This window comes from Meriones unguiculatus, chromosome 12, assembly GCF_030254825.1.
Source record: "Meriones unguiculatus strain TT.TT164.6M chromosome 12, Bangor_MerUng_6.1, whole genome shotgun sequence".
Taxonomy (NCBI): domain Eukaryota; kingdom Metazoa; phylum Chordata; class Mammalia; order Rodentia; family Muridae; genus Meriones; species Meriones unguiculatus.
In genome coordinates, this window is record NC_083360.1 from 91,967,576 (window position 1) to 91,983,451 (window position 15,876).

Consider the following 15,876-nt stretch of genomic DNA (forward strand, 5'->3'; position numbering starts at 1 on the left):
TTCTTTCTTTTTACATTGTTTTCAACTTTTATTTTTATGTTATGTGCATTAATATTTTGCCTGTATGTACATAAGTCTGTGTGAGGGAGATGGATCCCCTGGAACTGAAGTTGCAGGCAGATGTGAGCTGCCGTGTGGGTGCTGAGAATTGAGCCCTGGTCTTCTGGAAGAGTAGCCAGTGCTCTTAACCACTGAGCATCTCTCCAGCCCCACACACAAGTTCTTATTCAGTGCCTACCTTCCACAGCAGACTGTGACCTTCAGGAAACTGGGGACCGCGTGTCTACTCACTACAGCCTTGGTGTCAGCAAAGCACCTGCACTCGATGGCATGAAGAGAACAGCTAGCTGATAGTTTGAAAGGCTCCTCTTGGGTGCTTTGTCAGAATGTCCTGCGAGAGTATGCAGTGGACAGAGACAGACTTCCAACCAGATGTTTCAGCCTGAAGAAAAGGTTTAAGTGTGGTGAAGTCTGCATTTTTTCACTGCAAGGCTGATTGGAGAGTGTTTCTGGGTCTTTATGATCTCAGTCCAAGTAGAAAGTGATGGTAAGTGTGAACTGTCAACTTAACGGAATCTAGAATCACCTGGAAGATGGTCCTCTGGCCATATCTATGGGGATTATCGTAACTACGCTCTTTCTGTAGACGACCCATCTTAATCGTGAGTGAGACCATTCCTTGAGCAGTGGATCTTGAACTGTATAAACTGGAGAAAGTAAACTGAGCATTGGCTTACACGCGTTCACCTCCGTCTGCTCCTTAATTGTGGATGCAATGCAAATAGCTGCTCCAAGCTCCTCCTGCCTCGAACTCCCTGCCACAATGGACAACAGCACCTTGAACTGTGAGCTAAAGCAAACCCTTCTCCCTTAAGTTGCTTTTGTCAGAGTATTTTGTTATAGTTATTTTTATAAAACTGTGTTTCTCGCTTTCTTTCTTAATTCGGCTATCACACAAATAATTGAGATTCCTTTTTAAGATTTATTTATTCATTATATATACAATGTTCTGTCTGCATGTACACTTGCACGCCAGAAGAGGGCACCTGATCGCATTATAGGTGGTTGTGAGCCACCACATGGTTGCTGGGAATCGAACTTCTGGAAGAGCAGACAGAGCTCTTAACCTCTGAGCCATCTCTCCAGCCCCAAATAACTGAGATTCTCTTATGGGCTTTTGTTTACAAGCTTTAACAACACAATAACTGAGCAGTTATTACTCTATTCTTAACCCTCTAGCTAACCTGGCTTCCTGTTTGCCAAAATCCCGGAGACACTTGCACTTGTGTCTTTCCTGCTCCAGCTGAATCTCCCTCCTCTCTCCAGGACATCTGCCCTTGGCTAAATTCGCTACCTCTCCTCTGCCCTCCTCCCCCGGCTGGCAGGAAGTCCAGCCCTATCCTCTACCCAGCTCAGCACCGTGGCTGTAAACTGCTTTATTGGCATATCAGGGGACAATTAGGGGGCAGTGTTTACAGAACACTGAGACAGGAGATTCTCAGAACAAGGATGGCAACCAGATATGGGGAGGGGGCACTGAAATCAGCATTTGAATTACACAACAGCCTTATTCCTACAGTATTTTTTCAGGGAAGCTAAGATAGCTAGGAGACAACCTGGGATACTGTGAGGCTAGGGATGCCCCATGAAACATTGCTCTCACCAAGAACAATTTTCTATTAAACAGCCAACAGTGCCGATGACCACAAACATGAGGGCTGTCCTCACGTATGCAGTGATATTGGTGATCACATGACACAGAATTTCACAACTATTTGGATTTTGCATAGAAAAACTTTTCTAAAGAGCTGATGCTAGGTCCTGGGGCAGCTTAGCCCTGGAATGCATCGGTAAAACCAGCAGCCATTCCCCAGTTATCAAGGGCTATGATCAATAAAGGGGTTGCCAGCAGGCCTCCTGCACCTAAGGGAGCACCCTCGATCAATACCGATCCTGGCGATGACATTGCCTAAGTGGCTGGAGACTTCCTGGAGCTTTGATCTATGACTTCAGTCCAGTTAGCGAGTGTGATAGTGTGGACTGCCAACAGAGTCCACATCACCTGGCGGCAGGATTTAGAGGAGGCTGGATAATTAATTATGCTGGGGTAGCATCTGCCCGATCCAAATGCCTGTATTTCTGAATGGCAACCCTCTGCAGGAGCAGATGCAGAGCAGCGGAGGCCTGGCTCTGCTGGGAGCCTCGGAAAGTGTTTTGCAAGCTGCTACATTAGGCAAGTAATAACACTTCTAAAGCAGCGATAGTAATAACCAGGACAGGCTTCAACTCGTCCGTCAGCCACCACACCCACTGCCTGAGAGCATCACAGAAAGGCTAAGTGTGCCCTCGATACGATGACCTGGGGCAGGTCACAGCTTCTGGGTAAGTTACATGACCAGGAACCTGGGCCTTCTGGACTCAGCTGGGTGGAAGTGGAACCCACATGCTTTGAACCAAAGAAAACCTCCCCCTTCCCTCCAAATTTTGTTCAGGTGGGATTGTAAGAGGGACTCATCCTGGGTGGGTGAGTGGGGAGAGGGGCCCAGGTTGGAACAAGAGTGCCTCACGCAAACCTTTCATTTCCTGAGCTCTGTGGTCTTCCTTGGGGCTGGAAACCAGAGACATATCATCTTCTACACAGACGAGCGGGTGAGTTTCAGATGACGCTGCAGCCAAAGGCAGAGCAGGTGCCTAGTTGTTCTCAGTCAGCTCCTGCATACCTCCTCAGCACCGAGCTCAACTGGGGCCTGTTCTGCTAAGAGCTGCCTCCTTGAGACAGCTGCATTCACCTGCCCCCAGAAATTCCGGAAGTGAAGCCGGGCATCAGCGGCTGCTCAGCAGAAAGGCATGATTTTGGAGCCGGGTACACCGGACTTAGAATCCTTGACTCTCTCAGTTATTAGACTGCCATAGCCCTGACCTCAGGTTTCCACAGGTATAAAGGAGAAGCAATTTTTCATACTTTACAGTCAACTTGAGGCCAAAGAGATGGCTCAGCAGTTAGGAGTCTCAGCTGCTCCTGCAGAGGAACCGGGTGTGGTTCCAAGGTTCCCCATGGTGTAACTCCAATCCCAGGGACCCAGCACCCTCTTCTGACCTACGCAGGCACCAGGCATGCACACACATACATTCATGCCCATGAATCAAATAATAAATCGAAAGACAGAATTGAAGAAAATATCCAGCGGAGTGACTGACACACGAGAGTTGCTCAATAAACAGAACCAATTTTTATATAAAGTGATTTAGAATTGGAAAGAAACAAGATATTGACTGAGATAATTAGTTGGGTTTCACCTGGCAAGATTTGTCAGGTCACCATGAGCTCTCCCACAGTTAATGTTCAGGCCCAAAGACTGCTGTGCTCAAATGTATAAGCTGTGAGTAAATAGTCCTTATTCTCATTAAGTTACTTTCCCACAGCCTTATGATCTGCAACAGGCAAGTATCCTCTTGTTTTCACGAGGATGAGAAACTGAGGCACAAAAGATCAACCAGCTCTCTCCGTGAGTCAGAGGCACCTCCCAGAATAAAACCAGGGGCGAAGAGCTAGCTCTCTGCTCTTGCTGGCTTGGAACTGTTGTAAACAAGACTGGCGTTGGTACAACTCCCAGTGTGAGGAGGGAGGCGAGGGCACGTGTTTACTGTAACCTGGAAGTAGACTTGCCAGAGCTGGGTGGAGCCTCCGGAAGCCCATGCGTGGACACCTCCCCTCCGAGTTGCATCCGGTTCTCACAGGAGGATGCAGAAGCCTGAAACGGCCGAATCCCACAGCTTGTGTTCTTCTTGGGGGCCTCCTGAGCTTAACCAATAGCTGCTCCCCTCACAGGACTACGACTAGTCCAGGCGTCTACCCCTCAAATCCTACTTCCCGTATCACCCATGCAAGTTCTTGAGAAATCATTTCCACACAGCAGGCAAATCAGACGAAGTTAACAGAGCCTGGGTTAAAACAGACTGGGGATCCCTCTTCGTTGCAGAGAAAAGACCAGCTTCATCAGATGTAAGCCAGTCTGAACCCCCCTGCAGGACGAAATCACACTGGATTTTGTTCCCATTCTGTAGATCATTCTCCTGCTTCTCTTGGTCTACCGGTCTCCTCAGGACTTCGCGAAGCTACTGAGGAATTGTTTCCACCTGTCCATCACAGGGACGTTTCATGTTTCTAATAAAGAATGAGCATCTGAGATTTCTTCTCCATTCAGCTACAGTGTCCTAATGGTGAGTGCTGAGCTGTGACTGGGGCTTTCATAAGCAGTACTCATAAATCACAGCTATCAGAGAGTGATTTGAACACAAAACAAAAAATAGCTAAATGGATGTTCATTGCTGGAACCTTATGCTCTTTGTTTTGTTTTGCTTTGTTTTTTGTTTTGTTTTGTTTTGTTTTTGAGACTGTGCTGCTCTGTCTGGCTTGGACCTCTCTATGGAGACCAGGCTGACCTCTGCCTGCCTCTGCCTTTGCCTGCCAGGTGCTGGGATCAAGGGTGTGTGTCACCATGCCTAGCTGGCCTTAAACTTACATAAGTGATTATTTACCAGCTTTTCTATAAATCAAACCAAGTTCCCTTAGAGAAGCCATTAGAATTTAGCCATGCTAAGGTAAAGAAACATGGAACCAAAATGTGTCTCATCAATAATTTTTCCTGAAAAAAAAAAATAACATGAAGTCTATTAACTGTTACTGCATTTGAGGGACCACAGGCATTCCTCTGTAATCAGGAAGAGGAAAACCAAAACAACTTTTTGGGACAAGTTAAAAAATCCAAAGAATCTACCAACCTGGAAGATTCCCTGGGCCTGCAAGACTGCTGCCATGGTCACCAAGACGATGGGAACACAACATCAGCCTGAGCTAGAAGGCTCGCGTATGCTTGATCACCAATTCTTCTCTTTCCGTTTTGCTAGCTAAATCTGCAGCATGGAACAGCTCACTCTCCACACATTCCTCATGCCAATCCTCTTTGTAAATGTTTGCTTTAAACATGATCTGCAGCTTCCCAGCTGTGCGCTGGGAAGGCTGACAGCCCTGTACCCTGTCCTTGCCTCCAGCTTCTCGGTTTAGACTTCTCCCAGAACTTCCTGTGGTGCTGGGGACATTTCACAGTCTGGGTCTATGGAAGAACACAGGACAAGAGCATTAGAACTCTTATGTTTTATTTGCCACGTGCCTTAAAAATGGAAGGTGCTTGATTAGCATTTTTCACAAACTAGTGTACCTGTTGTCCAAGAATTCTTTTTTAATTTTTATTTATTACAGTTTATTCACTTTGTATCCCAGCTGTAGCCCCTTCCCTAGACCCCTCCCAATTCCGCCCTCCCCCCCTCTCCTCCCATGTCCCTTCTCCAGTCCACTGATGGGGGAGGTCTCTTCCCCTTCTCTGGACACATTCCTGTCCTGACTCTTGCTGAAACTTTGCTTCCTGCCAACAATGTGCTCACTCCATTTCATTTTTTTCAAATCCCTCAAGACCAAAATTAAGCTGCCTGAGATAGAACAAAACTCTGATCTCTTGACAATTAACATACTATAAAAAATGTACTAGTGTGTGTATAGATCTTATCTCCTTAATTAGACCAAAGCTCTGTGTTTGCTTCATCAAACAATGTTTGGGAACTCATAGCAGGAGCTTGGCAAAGGTGAAAAAGGAGGGCTGACACCAAAGCCTTGCTGCTAAGGTGAGGGCAGGGCTCTTCCCAAGTCTGACACACGTAAATGAGAGATGTATGATCTATGTGACTTGCTACCAAACACAGGAACAAAGAAGCCAGCCAGGTTCAGAAGCTGCAGTTTGGGATGGTTAGCTGAGAATGATGCCCTTGCCTAACACCTGTGTGTTCTGATGCTGTTGTTGACAAGCCTAGGTTCTGTGTCAGCCAGCATAACCTGGTCATTAAGAAAGGGTGGTGGAGGCACAGGATGCTAATCCCAGAACTCGGGAGGCAGAGGCAGGCGGATTTCTGTGAGTTAGTCAAGGCTAGCCCAGGGATACATGGAGAAACCCTGTCTCAAAAACCAAAAGAAAGAGAAAGAAAAGAAAGGAAAAATAAAAATAAGAAAGTGGGGGACTGTCTCTGACATGAACTGATTGGCCTGCTCTTTGATCACGTCCCCCTGAGAAGGGAGCAGCCTTACCAGGCCACAGAGGAAGACAACGCAGCCATTCCTGATGAGATCTGATAGACTAGGATCAGAAGGAAGGAGAGGAGGACCTCCCCTATCAGTGGACTGGGGGAGGGGCATGGGTAGAGAAGGAGGAAGAGGGGAGATGGGAGGGAGCTATGGGGGGGGATACAAAGTGAATAAATTATAATTAATAAAAATAAAAAAATTTAAAAAGCTGACAAAGAATACAGAAACAAAGAGAGAGAGAGAAAGTGGGGGTTATGGTGCTTAGCTTTAATCCCAGGTCTCTGAGTTTGAGGCCGCCTGCTCTACAGAGTGAGTTCCAGGACAGCCAAGGTCACACAGAGAAACTCTGTGTAGAAAAACAAAACAAAAATCTGATAGGGGAGGTCCTCCTCCCTATCAGGTCTCATCAAGACTGGCTGTATTGTTTTCCTTCGTGGCCTGGCAAGGCTGCACCCCCTCTCAGGTGGAGGTGATCAAAGAGCCAGCCACTGAGTTCATGTCAGAGACAGCCCCTGTTCCCCTTACTAGCGTACCTACCTGGAGACTGAGCCACCATGGGCTACATCTATGCAGGGGTTCTAGGTTCTCTCCATGAATGGTCCTTGGTTGGAGTATCAGTCTCAGAAAAAGAGTCCTGTGCCCAGTTTATTTAGTTCTGTTGTTCTCCTTGTAGAACTCCTGTCCCCTCTAGGCCTTTCATCTCCCCTACTTCCATAAGATTGCCTGCACGCTGCCCAAAGTGTGGCTATGAGGCTCAGCATCTGCTTTGGCTGGGTGAGGTCTTCCAGAGGCCCTCTGTGCTAGGCTCCTGTCCCCTGTTACCTGTTTTTTCTCTCTTCCAATGTCCATCCTGTTTGCCTTTCTTTGTGAAGACTGATCATCTTACCCAGGGTCCTCCTTCTTACTTAGCTTCTTTAGGTGTACAGATTTTAGTATGTTTATCTCATATTATATGTCTAGTATCCATTTACAAGTGAGTATGTACCATGTGTGTCTTTCTGCTTCTGGGATACCTCACTCAGGATGATCTTTTCCAGTTCCCACCATTTGCATGCAAATTCCATGATTTCCTTGTTTTTAATTGCTGAGTAGTATTCCATTGTGTAAATGTACCACAATTTCTGTATCCATTCCTCAGTTGAGGGACATTTGGGTTGTTTCCAGATTCTGGCTGGAATGAATAAAGCTGCTATGAACATGGTTGAACAAATGTCCTTGTATAGTTGAGCATATTTTGGATATATGCCTAGGAGTGGTATGGCTGGATCTTGAGGAAGCGCTATTCCTAATTGTCTGAGAAAGCACCAGATTGATTTCCAAAGTGGTTGTACAAGTTTACATTCCCACCAGCAATGAAGGAGGGTTCCCCTTTCTCCACAATCTCTCCAGTATGTGTTGTCACTTGAGTTTTTGATTTGGGAAGGGGCATGGGAGGAGAAGAGTGAGGGAGGGCAAGATTAGGAGGGGATGAGGGAGGGGCTACAACTGGGATACAAAGTGAATAAATTGTAATAAATAAATAAATAAATAAAAAGTCATAACACTTTGCATATGGCCCACATAATGTTTTAAAATCATATTTATAAGAAATATTATGTTTAATAGTAAATATAAGCCAAATAAAAAAATGAGAAACTAAAAAATAAATAAATAAAATAAAAAAATTAAAAAGAAAGAAAAAAGGGGAAAAGAAAGAAAAGAAAGGAAAAGAAAAGAAAGCGCTTTCCCACTATGGCCCTGCCACCTTTGGGCAGAAACTGTTGTGCCCTTGGTTGTGCCTTATCCAACTCTACCCAGAAGCCAACAGTGTTACAGACAGCGGGAGATGGAAGTCTTCAACAGGGGGAAAAACAACAGTAGCAAGGAGGGAAGGTGGGAGAGAGAAGCTCAGCCCCTCCGGCAGTTCAGAAGGCTGCTGTGACCTTCTCGGCCACTCAGTCGCTGTGTAAAACTACATGTTTGCTTCTCGGGTTTTGCTTTCTCTTCGGTACTGAAGAGAGGGCACCTCTGCGTGGAAGGCTCACTGCCCCGCTCGCCTGGCTCTGGGGAAGGGTGCTTCCATTTGGTCAAGGGTAGCCGGCAAACCTGCGGGCACAGTTTTTCTGTCTTTTTCTTTCTTTTCTTATTCAATCTCTTTTCTATGTCCAGTAAAAATGAAACAATCCAAAGACAACCATGCCAAGAAGGAAAGTCTCCTCCATAGGCCATCAATGGGCTCTTGCCTGTGCTAATGGAAAGAGGACAGTGACAGCTGTGCCCTGAGCTGATTGCCATCACCAGAAGCAGAGGGTCAGAGCCTATGTTAATGACCCTATGGGAGCCCTGCCAACTCTCCACTGCAGAGTTCAGACAGACAGCCCCACTCACTCATGAGGATGGTTCAACCCTTATTTATTTCAATTAGAACACACACACACACACACACACACACTCACACACACACACGGGGGGGGGAGCATGGCAATAAGGCAGCTCAGAAGACAGCTTGTGAGGGTTAGTTTTTTCCTTCCACCATGTGGAGGCCCAGTACCGAACTCAGGGCATCAGGACTGATGGCAAGTGGCTTTACCCACTAGCCACTTCACTGCCTTTTTTTTTTTTTTTTTTTGAGGGTCTTAACTTTGTGGCTCAGTCTAGCCTACAGTTTATGGCACTCCTTCACCTCAGTCCACAAGTGGCTCCTCCTTACTATTGTTTTTCAAGGCAAAGTTCCATCAGGGAAAGAGTAAGTTACTAAGCTACCACTGTCCTTACTGAGGCTTTCCCTCTTATCACAAGCAAAGATGGAAAAGTAAGCTTATTGGGTGAGTTATGTTTATTTTTATTCTTTTCAAGTGAGTCTAGACAGTAAAAATAAAGCAAAGTTAAGAAACAAAATAAAACCAATGTGGTGGCTTATGCCTTTAATCCCAGCACTTGGGAGACAGACGCAGGTTGATCTTTGAGTTCGAGGCCAGCCTGGTCTACAAAGTGAGTCCAGGACAACCAAGGCTACACAAAGAAACCCTGTCTCATAAAACAAAAGCAAACAAGCAAGCAAACAAAAGAAACTAGAAAGGGAGTAAGCTCAGTAGTAGAAATGCACACACGCACGCTCACACACAAAACCCGCGCACAAAAGAGAAAGAAACGGAACAAAATGCAGACCCTTCAAAACGGAAGGACAAGAGACTGCTGCATTGGTTGCAGTCCAATTTCAGACTACCTGATTGTGAACGACAAGAAGCAAAGCCACACGCTAGAACCGTGCTTTAAAGCAGCCACGTAAGAGCCAAACAGCAGCCAGAGACATAGCACGAAGGCCAAGGGTTGTTCAGAACCTCAGAAAAGCAGCGCTCTGGGGAAGCGGGCTGGCTGAGGCTTGCCTTTCCAAGCCCCTCACTGCACGTGTTACCTCACGGCAAACACACTTACCTCTATCAGCCTGAGCAGAATAACAGCACGGTTGCCCTGCACGTGGTCAGAGGCGCCGCCCTGCTGGAGGACAGCTCAGTGTAGCGGCAGCACGGTGTTACAGATGTCAGGCAGATGAAAAAGTCAGTCTCAGAAAGATTTGACCCCGGCCCTTCTGATCAGAAAAACGGCAAAGTTGGTCTTGACATGACTCCTCCGGCAGCAGGAAGGGAAAGGACTCAGGTGAGCGGATAGCTAGTGAGCCCCTTGGAAGTTGAGTGAAGATTCCTGCCCAACCCCCAGCCCATCCTTGTTATTCAACTTGAACCCGGTTCATTGGCCACAAATTCCAGAGTTCCCAAGCCATCCTCAGCCAGTCCCAAACCCCACCAAGTTCATGGCTAAGTTTCTTCTGGTAAAACAAACCTACTATGAGAGTATTTACACCAGAGAGGTCCCACTCAGCCTGCCAAAGGCAGAGACTAGGCAGTGCCAACCAAGGCTTCCTATTTTAGGAGATATGCCCATTTTCTCTCTGCAGACCCTGGGAATGTGAACAGCAAGTTCCTCAAGAGAAGAGGAGTGAGGGATTTGGGGTCTGCTTTAGAGCACTTTCTACTCAAAGGCTCTAGGGCACAGTGAGGGGTAGCCTCAGCTCTGGGTTCATACATAGCCAATGCTACCATGTTGGTTCCCTTCCTACCCGTGCTGGGCACAGGGTGCTCCTAGAGTGTGGCTCTGAGGCCACTGAGAAAGGTGGATGTGTAGGTATGGGGGTACATCCCTTCCCCAGCAGTGTCCAGGGAAACAGGCTCCATGTCCTCCTTTACTATTCCTTTCTCAAAAAGGAAGAGGAGACCCTTGTAATAGCTGTGGACCCTCCAGTTTCCTCATCTAGAAAATTATGACAGCGACCTACTTCCAAATAACTTACATCAAATACTTAACATGACTAAAAGAAAGCTTAACTGCGAGTGAGTGTCCCGTCTGCTCGGCAGAAATTCAGGAATCTTAGTGAGCACACGGCTCCTTGTGTGTTTTGCTTTGTGCCACCAGGGCCCATTTCCCCTAAATTCTAAATACAGCATCTCAAACGCCAGTTACGTATTTCTGTCTGTTAGCTCCTACAGTCTCATTTACGATCCTCAGTTCCAATAAAAATGTATTTTGCGATTTGCTTACTTTTTGTTTTGAGACAGGGTCTCATTATGAAGTGCCGTGTCCGAAAACTCATGATCGTTTGACTCAGTCTCTTGAATGCTGTGGTTACGGGTCTGCACCATCAGACCCAGGCCATTCATGTCTTTGCATAGTATTTCCTAAATATGCAGCTTACTTTTAAGATTTTTACAGATCTGTTTCTCAAAAGCCTGTCTCCTTTTATAATCAACAAATGTTCCCAACAGTTCCCCCGCGGAGATAATTTCACAAAGCAAAATGTGGCTGGAACCTTTATTTCTACTTCCAAACATAGTAGCTCATATCACAAGGGGCAAGTTTCACAGTCATATTTTGCAGGTCTCTGATGCAAACACATTCTCTTTCTATAAGAATGTTCCTCGAGCCGGGTGTGGTGATGCACACCTATGATCCCAGCACCAGGGGAGGCAGAAGCAGGCAGATCTCTGTGAGTTCAAGGCCATCCTGGTCTACAAAGTGAGTCCAGAACAGCCAAGGCTACAAAGAGAAACCCTGTCTCAAAAACAACAAAAAGGTTCCTCAACTCAGTTCCTCACACCAAACATTCCCAGACTGAAGCAACATTAAGAATCAGCCAAATTGCTCTGTGCCTGGCAATTTATAAATGCGGATGCCCTTCTCAGACCTTTTCAGCTTAGACAGTAACGAGGAGCCAAATGACAAGTTATGTGCCCCCAGTGACCAGCAGGGCAACCAAACAAAAGGGGGTCAGAATCAGAGGCTTCCAGAATACAAAGAGTTTAAGTTAAAATCCCCACGAAAGCCCTGCAGCATAATGCAGCGTGACTAGAGGAGAATCTAAAAGTCAGTATTGACTGGGCAGCCAGTACAGCACCTATGAAAATAGCCAATGAGTCTTCCTCTTCAAGAATCTGGCAGCCACCACCCTCTGCAGCACTAATAAGAGAGCTCAAAAAACCAGAACAGTATCCCGGGGCTGAGAAACAATGTGAGACAAACTCACAGGAGCATGGGAGTCTGTATAAAGTCCTGAGGTACCACTGCAAAAAGAAAGCTAAACTAGCCAAAAAAAAAAAAAAAAAAAAAAAAAAAGGCCTTCAGTCTCGGTGCTTAAGAGGCAGAGGTAAGCAGATCTCTGTGAGTTTGAGCATGGTCTACAGAGCTAGTTCCCAGATATCCAAGGCTACATACAGAAAAACCCTGTCTTAGGGTGGGGGTGGGGAGACAAGGAAAATAAAAGGAAGAAGGAGGAGGAGGAGAAGAAGCAGCAGCAGCAGCTAAAATAAGACAAATCCCCTAAAGGTCTGTCTGTCATCACTATCATTACGGCTCTTATTAACTAATGATAGTGAGGAGAAGCAGGTTGTTGTAACCCTAAACATCATCTAATAGCTGCCCAGCCAGACACTAGACACATCTTCTCAGTGTGAAGCAAATAATGTGACTAGATGTGGGAACAACAAGAAAGCAGGGCAAGTGGAGAGAGACGCAGAAGTGCTAATCCTCAGGGACTAGCACCAAGTATTCAAGAAGCCATCAAGTCCTTGGCCTTCTAAAGGAAAGAACACGGTGGGAGGTTGGTTCTGTGGAGTCTCCTTGCCTAGAACCTTGGAGCTGGGTCCCACTTTGAAAGTACCAAGAGACATCAACTTCCTAAGACTCTGTCTCATCTCTCTCTCCCTTCCTCATCATAGTAAGAGAGAACAGTATACTTAGTAACAGGTCACAGTTCTCTTCTGGATTGGGCTGACTTTTATCAGAGAATCCAAGCATCTGGTGGGCACCTAGCAACATGAATCCCCGAAGAAGGAAGAGAGAGGCAGTGGGCCTAGAACATGGAAGCTGTGTGGCGCCAGCCTAGCACCAGCTCAGGAGGACCCCTTCATGACATGTAGGGGTTCCTAAACTGCCCTACCATGCGAGAAGTCTTGGCTCCTTCGATTCTCTCTTAGTGTCTAACATTCTAAGAGAACTTAATAAATGAAGCCGTGCCTGTGTGCCTTTCTCCTCCTGAACCCTGGCCTTCTGCACTCCTGGCTGGCAGAGGTGCCACTTGCTAACGTAAAAGTCCCCACTGATGAGCAAATCCCTGCTGCTTGCTGGAGCCATTCCCTTGGTGTCCACCACCTTCCTCCATCTCCTCACAGAATGGGAAGGGATTCCTTTCCCACCCAGGCCACGGCAGATGTACTTTAAACCACAATCTGACATAAACTCCCTGGTGGCAGCCATGAGTGGCGCCAGGGCTGCTCAATGTCCCTACTCCCTAAAAAAGGCAAAATGCCAATAAAACTTGAGGTAACAAATGGGGGGAAACTCACTTCATCCAATGCATTGCCTATCACCCTTTAGCAAGCACCCAGCTTCTTCTACAGCCCCTGCTGTCCTTAGAGACAGAGGCTGAACCAAAACCTCCAAAGGTCAGACCTGCTGAGTGGACAATTAGAAAGACTCCTGTCAGTCTGTAGGCAGAAAATGAGCTTCTGGCATATAGCAGGTACACAACGAAACACCTGCTAAAGAAATACATAAAAGCAGATGAGATGTGGCGCAGGCCCCTTCAGGGCATTTTCTAAAGTCAGTATGAATAATTGGCACCCTGTCAGCATCACTTTCTGTTTTCACAGGTCATCCATCACATTTGATCTCTGAAACTAGAAAAGGGCACTAGAGCTGGGCCGAGAAATCGTTTCTATTTTCTAGTTGACAAAATTAAAACAAAGAAAAGTGACTTAGCTGAGTCACACGGAAGGCTGTCATGAGGTGGAAACCCTGACACACACACACACACACACACACACACACACACACACACACACGGCTCCTGAGCGTTCCCCCACTTCCTCCAGGGACTCAACCACCACTCTCCTTCCCTCTTCCCTGAATGGAGTCCTGGGACATCTGAGAGGAGAGAGGATTTTTCAGTGTGCATTGAGGTCCTGTCCCTGCTTCAGCTCAGTGAGGACTCGATGATGAATTATTTATATGGTGGAAAGACCTTGCACTTCGGATCAAATGTCTACTCTGCCTGGATTACCTCACAGTAAAGTAGGCTAACGTCAGTGTGGGTCCCCAAGTCGCTGGAGGGTCACTTGCTCCAGCTTGCGTATGAGCTACCCTGCCACTGAGTCAGGAAAACAACCAGTGGAGATTAATAGCTCCAAGGTGTTGGAGACACAAGTATGCACTCAGCTGCACAGCTCATGTGCTCTTCTGAGAGCCTTGGCCTAGTTATGTTTCTGTTTCTGGGATAAACAACTTGGGAAGAAAGGCATTTGTTTGCCTGTTTTCAGCTTACAGGTAACAGTCCACAATGGAAGGAAGCCAAGGCAGAAACCTGGGGTGGGAACTGAAGCAGAAACTACGGGAAAACACTGCTTCTTGGCTTGTCCCCTCTGGTCGGCTCACCCTGTTTCCTCTACAACCCCAAACCACCTGCCCAGGGGCTGCACCTCACACAGCCAGCTGGGCCTTCTCACATCAATTATTAATCAAGAAAATGCCCCATAGGTCACTTTTCCAAGGTGACCCTTATTTTGTAACCAGCCTAATCCCACAGGGCTCCTCAGGAGACCATCTGTGGGCAGAAGACAACTTTGCTGTGTACAAGACAAAAACTCAAACATGAGAATTTACAGAGGGTAAAGACAGTGGACAAGTGTTCACACGACTGTCCTAGGTCCTTGTGCTTGTATTCACGCTAAGAAGGCAATAAAAGTGGAGGGCCCTCAACAGGCCTTACCTGCTTCTCTATCACTATATGCAGCCACTTTCAGTCCCTTCATTAACTTTTTAACCATTTGAGGTAAATTCTCATTTCCTGTCTGGCCCCTAACTGATATTGGACCTCCATGTCCCCAGGACCTCCAGCTGCAGGCCATTCTGCTGTCTTTCCCTTGATGCTAGTGGAAATGTTTGCATCTAATTCATCAGCCCCGCCGTGAAGCATCACTAGGAGCTGAGACGGAGGCACCAATGCCTTCTGGTTCCAGGCAAAAGGAGCCTGCCCTTCCTCCCCCTCCATCTTCCTGGAGGCAGAGGCCCAGCAGCACATTCTTATAAAGCAACTCAGTGTGGGCTGCCGGCCATCTGACAGCAGGGTGGAATTGTACAGAGAAGCCTCTGAGGTCCCGCATTTTCTGGAATGTGACGCTTCTGCTGATCCTCTGTGTGTGGCAATAGCTCTTCCAATTTCAACATGTGTACCTCACTTGTTCTTTTGCTGTGTTAACTAGGGCACCACTAAGAGTCTGGGGGAAGAGTTGCTTGGTGTGTGTGTATGGGGGGGGTTGTTTTCAGTTTGTTTTTCTCTTTTGGATGACAAGTCAAATCCACTTACTTGGAAGAATGACAAGTTTGTTTGGAATTTTCTCAAGCACTAGTCTCCAGCTGAGTCCTTCCTCAAAATGGTGCCACTTCCGCCCCTCAGTTTTTGACATTAAATGAACTACCCCTTCTCTCACAGCAGGAGTCTTATGTGGAAGTGCTAGCACTCTCCTACTGTTTTACCCCCCAACTGGAGGTCGCCACAGCCTTCTCTGCCACACCACTCAGCAGGTGACTTGGATGACCTCATCCCATGTTTATTTCTTGAAGACCTGGCACGGGCCAGAGGAAACAATAGCAACCAAACACTGTCTCAGCTCTTCAGGACCTTCAGGCAAATACCCTGACCCTTGGATTCAGCTGCCTTGGGGAGCTAAGGAGGAGATGGTGGCAGGGTAAAGAACAGAACGCAATGCTCCTAACCAGAGGAGTCCTGGGCAGGGGGCAGGTTCACACCTTGTCCACTCCCCCCATATCTCCAAGGTAACATGCTTCCTAGAGAGGTGACCATGCCTGCGCTGCTCTGTAGCCAGGCTCTGCTCTCTGAGCACACAAGTCCATTTTCCCACTAGCCTCTCTCTCCAGCCTCTTCCGCTGAGCTCTATTTACTCTGTATCATGGTCTGTTTTTACTGAAAGAAATCACCAGGCCAGAACAGAAAAGACAATTTAAAATCTTTACCTGAGCTCCCCGACTGAGAATACCTTTCAGGGGCGATGTATACCCCGGCTCAGTCTCCTCCAAAACAGCAAAACAGAAACAAAGCAGTAGAGGGGGTGGGAGGAAGGAAAGGAAACAGAAAGTCCACCAAGAAAATATGAGCAGTGCTGGCTAAAGCCATTTTACTATTATCTTTTTTTTTT